Here is a 7653-nt window from a genome sequence, read left to right as displayed (position 1 = left end):
TCTCTGCCCCTCAGTTTCTCCCCTGCCCGTGCATCTTTCACCCCGCCCTGTGCCCCCGTTCAGTGGTCAGAGGGTCCCCCTCACGTGTCATCCGATGGAAGCCGCACGGAGGAGATGCCTAGAAACACCTGCCGGGGTGGAGGAGCGGCCTCACAGGTGGCAGGACACTCGTGAGGGTGGGCTCTCGGGGGCTGAGCGATCAGCCTCCAGGCACCCGCGCCCCCCCCCCCAGCCCAAAGGCACCTGCCAGCCTCCGGGAGGAGCCCGAGGGCAGGCCGGGCCCTGGCGTGGGGAACCACACGAGGCTGCCTGCTGCAGCACGTCCGGTGACCCCCTCCCTAATCAGGATGGGGGGTCCCGGAGCTGCAAACGTAGCCCCGCGCCGGCATGGTCCACGCCAGGATCGCAGCGAAGCCCCTCGGCCCAGAAACACACCCCAAATCTGCGCCGCTCTGGGTGGGGGACAACCCACTGCTTTGTCTGCACCGGCACCGCCTGCCCCTGGGGGCCACAGACCGAGACCCTTGCAGCTGTCCCCTGAAGGGGACGTCCCAGGGGCCGGTGGCAAGGGGCCGGCACACCCACGTGCCCAGTGGACAGGTGTCTCCACCAGCTTTACCTCCCTCGTGGAACAGACCTTTGCAGAGCTCCCTTACCTCCCCAAGGGCAGAGGCGGGGCCGTCTGGCCGCGGTGACAAATGTCATTCCAGCGGGAACTGTCTTCCCTGCAGGCTGTGAGGTCCCAGCGGCGCGTCTGTCCCTCCACATGCTCTGTCCTCAGACCTTTAACCCTTGAGGAGACGTCCACCCCCACCCCCACCCCCCCCGAACCTCACAGCTCTGCCCTGGCGTCCAGAACAAGCTGGCCAACACCCACCCCGCGACTTGCTGCCATGGCCAACGCCCCTCCCTGGTGCCCCCCACCTTAGAGACCGGAAGAGTCAGGCACCTGCTTCCACCAGCTCCCACAAGGTCACAAGAGCCCGTGGGACTGAGTGTTGGCCCGGGAGAGGGAAGCAGATGTCCGATGTTTGCTTGGGGAGACTGTCTTTTTCCCGATAAAAGGGACATACTCAGCTGGCATCCTTTCCCCTCTTCTTTCTTCTTCTAGTCTTGGATGTACATGTGATGCTTAAGAGCCAGCAGCCACTTCAGCACCACAAGGCTAAAAGCTGCTGTTATTTTTATAAAAAACGTAGGTATGCATTTTATGTCTTCTCCTCCCTCCCTTTTTTTAATTCATTTTTATTGCATTTTACAATTGTATTATTGCATCTTATTAACGTGTGGGTTACGGTCTTTTTAAGGTTCCCAGACCCAATTCCAGCGTGGGAGGAGGGGTCCCCACACTGAACACTAGACGATCCCCAGATACGAGAGTGCCCAGGATTCTCCATCCTGACACCGTCCACCCAGGGACAGCGACAGGGGCCACGGGTTAGGGGTTCAGCCCCACACGATCACCCCGCCCCACAGTGTTCCCAACCACAGGCCACAGAGAGGAGGGTCCTCCTCCACGAGCTCTTCCAGTTGGTTAGAGCGGCTCCCAGAAGTCAGGGAAACGTGCACGTTTACCACCTTTTGGATGGATACGACCATGTGCGCACGCAGGGTGGAGGGGCCGCCTGAGAGCCACCGGGAGAGAAGCCAACCCCCCCCCCCCGTCATCTCCGACTCCCAGCAGCCAGAACTGAGACGACAGGAGTGTTTGTCACCCTGTCTGTGGGGTTTGTGACAGCAGCATCGGTGGGAGGCGACCGGAGGCTCTAAGACGCGCTGCCCTGGGTGGTTTGACCCGCATTTCTTCCCCACCTGCTCGCCGTGCTCGGGACGGTCTTGGGCGACGCCTGTCGTGATGTAATTATTGTTAAATAGAAAATCGAAGGCCCCAAATGGCGTCACTTAGGTCAAGTCTCCCACCTGGAGTCTGGGCCCTGACCTGGGTGCACTTTCCAGCCTGTCCCGGAAACGAAACAAGGCCTGGTCGGCGCCAGTGAGGGCCTCTGCGCCCGGGCCTCGCCACCCACCTCAGACCCCCGCCCTGCCCCTACCTAAGGGAAAGCAGCCTTGCCCGCTGCCATCTTTTCTTTTCTTTTGCCGTTAACTCCTTGCCCACCCCGCTGCCCGATCCTTGAATCGCTTAATAAAGCCCATCCGATCTTCAAATTTACTCGGTTGGATTTTGTTCCTTAACGTTATCGATACTCTCACAAGCGTCCCAAGAGTTGGGTGAGTGATGTAGCCCGCCCAACAGTGACTCCGCTAACCCAAGGGCCCCGGCCCCTCGAAGCCGCCTGATTTCTAATCTCTAGCTGCTCAGCCCGCGGTCGCCATGGACACCAGCTGGCCATTTCGGACTGGATCTCCCAGCTCTGGCCAGCAGCACGCCCGCCACCCGCCCCGCTCCCTGCCGATAACACAGGGACAGCCCACAGGAGCTGGCCGTGTCTCAGAAGCTGGCTCAGATTTGGGGCATGTGCGAACCCTCTGTGTCACAGTAAACTCCCTCGACCTTTTTGAGGCAAAGGGGACCCGCTTTCAGTCCACTTAGCCCACCGTGTCCCCCGGGTGCCTCCCGTCCTTAGAGGTGGCTGGAACATTCTATGGACAAAGGCCGAGAGGCCCGTCCAGGTTCAATGCCAAGAGTTCAGGGCTGACTGCAGCCGTCAGCCCTGGGCAGAGGGAGCGGACGGTGAGGGGCAGACCCCTCAATCCCGCTGCATCTGTCCTTTAGGGGACAGACCAGCCCCGGGCAGCCTCTAGTTAACGCCTCGGGCAAGCTGACAGCAGCCTGCCGTCCAGAAGGCTTCCCGCCTCAGTCACACACACCCGGGATGCTCTGGAATTTGTCCCCTTGCCCGGGGGAGTGGCCCTCAGAGCCCCGCTGTCCCTCCCCGCCCCCACCCGTCTGCCTTCCCGGGGAAGGGGCTGCTGGGCCCTTCAGAGTCTGGCTCTCCTGGGGACTTCCTCCCCCACTAATCACCTCCCTGTGTTCTTGTGCTCAATTCTCCAGCTCCTCAGTCCACACGAGAACGCTTCCAGAAGGCAGTGAGGAGGAGACACAAAGGATTCAAAGTAAACAAAATCCCTCAATTACCTGGCGCGTTTGTGCTTAACATTTGACAATAGCCACGATTCCCCCGTGAGCCAACCACCTGGGAGCCTCAACTCCACCCACCAGGCCCGAGGCCTCACCTCCCCGCCATGACCACCGCCCGGGGGTGCGGCGTGTGCGCACGTGTCCCTCACGTCCACCCGTGTCTGTGCGTGTGCACACCTGCGTGCGTGCTATTTGGAGCCCATTCGACTCCTGCGTCCCCGCCCCTTAGAGGGAAGGAGCCTGAGCCAACAGCCAAGCGCGCAGGAAGGTTCTCCTGGCCGAACTTGACTGCAGCACAGACACAGGCCCCTTTGTCTTCTCTTTCTCTGGCCCCCAGAGGCGGTGTGTGGAGAGCTGTAGAAGCCTGACCTTTCTGATTATACAACCCCACCCCTGCCCCCCACCGACTGCAGCAGACAAAGGAGGTTCTCATGTGCCTGGTGGGGGTGGGGGGGTCCTGGTGCCTGGGGTGGGGGTGGGGGTGTTCTGGTGCCTGGGGTGGGGGTGGAGGGTCCTGGTGCCTGGGGGGACCAGGTGGGGGGGCACTGGTGCCTGGGGGTGGGGGAGTGGGAGTGGGTCCCGGTGCCTGGGGGGGTGGCATGGAGGGGCACTCCATACCTCCTGAACACCTAGCCGCCCTGCCCATCCCGAGGCACAGCCGAACGTCTTTCCAGGGCACCTGCCAGCCACGCCTGGTCAGTCCGTGTACCTGGTGGACTTCTGGCAGGCCCCGGGACTAGTGACGCCTCCGAGGGGCGAGTCAGGGCCAGGAGCTGCACAATTCGGGGCCAACACACGTCTGTCCAGGGCGGAGCCGCTACGCCGATGAGGAAGTGGTTACAATTTACTCAGATGTTCCTGAAGGCTGACAGCTGGACTTCTGCCCAAAGGCCCGAGTGCTTGGCGACGATGAGAAGGGGGCACCGAGCACAGGATAAACGGTCCCTTCTTCCACCTGGACCCCGGGCTCCGGTCCCGCGCGGCCTTCGTCTCTGGACTCGTCGGAGTCCCTGGGAAGGGACTCCCGGGGACAAGCGTCTCTCCCAGCCCGCAGGAGAACCCGTGCCGCGTGGTGCTGAGGCGCCGGGCACTTGGGGCGCGGGGACACCTGGAAAATGGGAGAGTAACACCACCAGCAGGTGTGCGCGAGGGTGTGGAAAGGTGTCTGCCCTGCCCCTCCCCCCACGCCCTGCGTCCTCAGCTCAAACAGGATCCTCTGCAAACACCTGGTTCTGTGTCCCCAAAGGCACCTTCTGCAGCTGGGTGTCCGCTTTATCGAGCTTAAACCCTTTTATACCCCTAAATGCATTTTATTTTTATTTTGTAAGGTTCATGATTTTTTTAGTAATCTCTACACCCGATGTGGGTCTCAAACCCATGACTCCAAGATTAAGAGTCACACGCTCCTCTGGCTGAGCCGGCCAGGTGCCCCTGCCTAAATGCATTTTAAAATGCTGCAAGTAGAGGGTGCCTGGGTGGCTCGTTCAGTTGAGCGTCCGACTTTGGCTCGGGTCATGATCTCGTGGTCTGTGGGTTCGAGCCCCGGATCGGGCTGTGTGCCGACAGCTCAGAGCCTGGAACCTGCTTCGGATTCTGTGTCCCCCTCTGTCTCTGCCCCTCCCCCACTTGCACTCTATCTTCCTCTCTCCCTCTGAAAACTCAACGTTAAAAAAATGTTTTAATTTCCTACAAACAAAATCCTCTATACGGACTCATTTGCGTCTGGCTTCTTCCATCCGGTGTTAGGATTTTGAGGTTCATCCGTGTTACTTGAACTTGACTAGTTTGTCCCTCTTTCATTGTTGAGCAGTATTTCATTTTATTTACACTTGGTGCTGTCTCTCCAGGTCCGAGCCAACGAACATTTGGGGGCTGTGTCAGCGCTGCTGTGGACAAAGTGGACAATCATGCACGAATCTTAGTGTACGTAGAAGTTTCCAGTCCCCTCGGTCACCACCTAGCGGCGGCATGGAGGACGCACGCGGGAGGCATGTATCCGAGTTCATGAGGGACAAGACGGCTTTCCTGAGTGGCCGTGCCGGCCTGCATTCCCGCCCGCAGCGCGGGAGCTGGTGTCTTGGTGTGTCAGGTGAGGAGGGGGTCCGGTGACTCGCGGACACCTCATTCCCGGGGCTCCAGCGGCCCTGCCTGGGCTCACCCGCAGGCGCACAGAGACCACAGACAAGTGCAAACCGCTGTGAGGCTGGTCCCTGGTTCTGTAGGCGCTGGATTTCTCCGAGGCCTTCATTTTCTCGTTGGAGGTTTCGAATGTCCCTGCTGCTGTGACATCAAGGTCCTCGGACAAAGAGACGAGAAACATTTCAGGGGCGCCTGGGGGCTCAGTCGGTTAAGCGTCCTACGCTTGATGTCGGCTCAGGTCATGAGCTCAGGGTTTGTGGTTTCAAGCCCTGCGTGGTCCCACTCTGCCCTGGCAGTGTGGGGCCTACTTGGGATTCTCTCTCTGTCTGTCTCTGCCCCTCCTCCGCTCATGCTCGCTCGCTCTCTCACTCTCTCAAAATAAATAAATAACCTTAAAAAAGTTTTTTTAACGTCGATTCATTTCCAAGAGGCAGGGCCTGAGCAGGGGAGGGGCAGAGAGAGAGGGAGACACAGAATCCCAAGCAGTTTCTAGGCCCTGAGCGGTCAGTACAGAGCCTGATGCGGGGCTCGAACTCACAAATTCTGAGATCAAGGCCTGAGGCAAGTCGGACACTCAACCCAAGGAGCCACCCAGGCTCCACACTGAGCCTGCTTGGGGATTGTCTCTCTCTCCCCCTCTCTCTGCCCCCTCCCCCACTTGTGCACATGCGCGCGCTCTCTCTCTCTCTCTCTCTCTCTCTCTCTCTATCTCTCTCTAACTTAGATATTCTTAAAAAGAAAAAATGATACAAAATAAACCGGCTTCAATCATAAATTTTATGTGTATTTTACCACAGTAAAAATACCTGCCAACCTCGTACAGCATGTGAACTGATGTGGACGACATCGCAGAACGCCTCCTCCGCTGGAAAGCCCCAGAGACACGGGGGGCTGGGGGCAGAGAGCGGGAGCGCAGAGAAAATGCCCCTTGCCCAAAGGCGTGGCGGGGTCCGGGCACAGGCCTCCAGGGAGATGGACCCCACTCTGGACCCCCGTCCGACTCCCGTGGGGTGAGAGGGAGACCTGAGGGCTACAGGGCACACCCAAGCAACTTGTCCGTGGTCCTCAACCTTGGCCTTCTGCAGTTTGGGGCCAGAGAGGTCTTTGTTCGTGTGTGGATGGGAGGGCCGTGCTGCGCATCGTAGGATATTTAGCGCGTTCCCTGGCCCCCATCCCCTCGGTGTCCGTAACGCTCACCCAGTTGTGACAACCCCATGTCTCCCCACCCGCCAAAGGTCGCCTGGAGGCACCGCCAACCCCACTTGGGAACCACTGCTCTAAACCAAGGGGGTTGGTCCTGCCCTGGAAAACCTGTGACCCCGTCAACAGCGCTGACAGAGAAATCCCTCCGGCCAGCTGGTTGTCTTGGGTGGGTCTCCGCAGGCTCCTGATGGACACGAGGCCCTGGAAACGCCGAGGGAGGCCCCTCGCCGAGGACTCTGACCTCCGGCCGGCGGGGACAGGCCGGCTGGGGGGTTTCTGGCTTCCTCGTTTATGGACGCAGGCTCCGGGCTCTGTCTAGGCCGGGGCTTATGTTGGCCGACACGGACTCCTGCTCTACCGCAGGTAAGGCCCGCGCTATCCCTTCCCCTCCCTGGGTCCCGGCTTGCTCATCTGTAAAATGGGGCAGCCGCCGCTTACTCTCAGCAGGACCAAACGATGAAGGAAGTCGGGCCTCCTGCTCCCGCCCACCCCGCCCTGCAGTCCCTGCACTCAGCCCGACCTGCTCCTGGCCCTCCCTCCCTCCCTCCCTCCTTCCAGGAAGCCGGAAGGGCAGCCAAACCCACAGAGGAGTTCGCAGCCTCTGGCTTGGGCTCGGCCCTGTGGAACCAACAGCCCTTTGTCTCCTCCTGGGGACCTTTCCAGAGAGGACTTAGCCCTTTGTCTGCCCCAAGGCCACCTCCGCCCCCTCCCCTGGCATCACAACAGCCCTACGGGGAGTCTCTCCGGGCCTCTCCAGGCTGCCCCTCACCCCTGCAACCTCCCTCAGAGGGGAGCGCCAGGGGCCCTGAGCTCTCAGGTGGCGGCCGCGGTGGGGAGGGGGCGTGGAGGGGACGTGTCGGATGGGGCTGGTTGGCTGTGCACGGGGCGCAGCCTGGGAGAACTGGGTCAGGGAAGGGGCAGAGGCTGGCTGGGGGAGATGGGAGCCAGGGCCGGGTATCCCTCCTCTGGCATCTCCTCGGTGGTGGGGGGGGAGAGGGTGGCGGCGAAGGGCAGAAGCGGCCGCGAGGGGCTGCTCAGGACTTGTCCCGGGATTGAGTTCGGCCTTGGCCACTAACTCCCTGAGTGACCTCGCGCAAAACACGTCCAAGCCTGTGTCTTCAGCTGTGAAATAAGAATAAAGCAGAGATTCGATGTCATGAGGCCTGGCCCGCGGGAAGGCTCCAGCAGCAGGTGTTCGTAGGAGACCTCGG

Source organism: Lynx rufus, unplaced genomic scaffold (genome assembly GCF_022079265.1).
Source record: "Lynx rufus isolate CCGP_SWC_20201006 ecotype Redwood Valley unplaced genomic scaffold, mLynRuf1.p SCAF_23, whole genome shotgun sequence".
NCBI lineage: Eukaryota > Metazoa > Chordata > Mammalia > Carnivora > Felidae > Lynx > Lynx rufus.
This window is presented reverse-complemented; position numbering follows the sequence as displayed.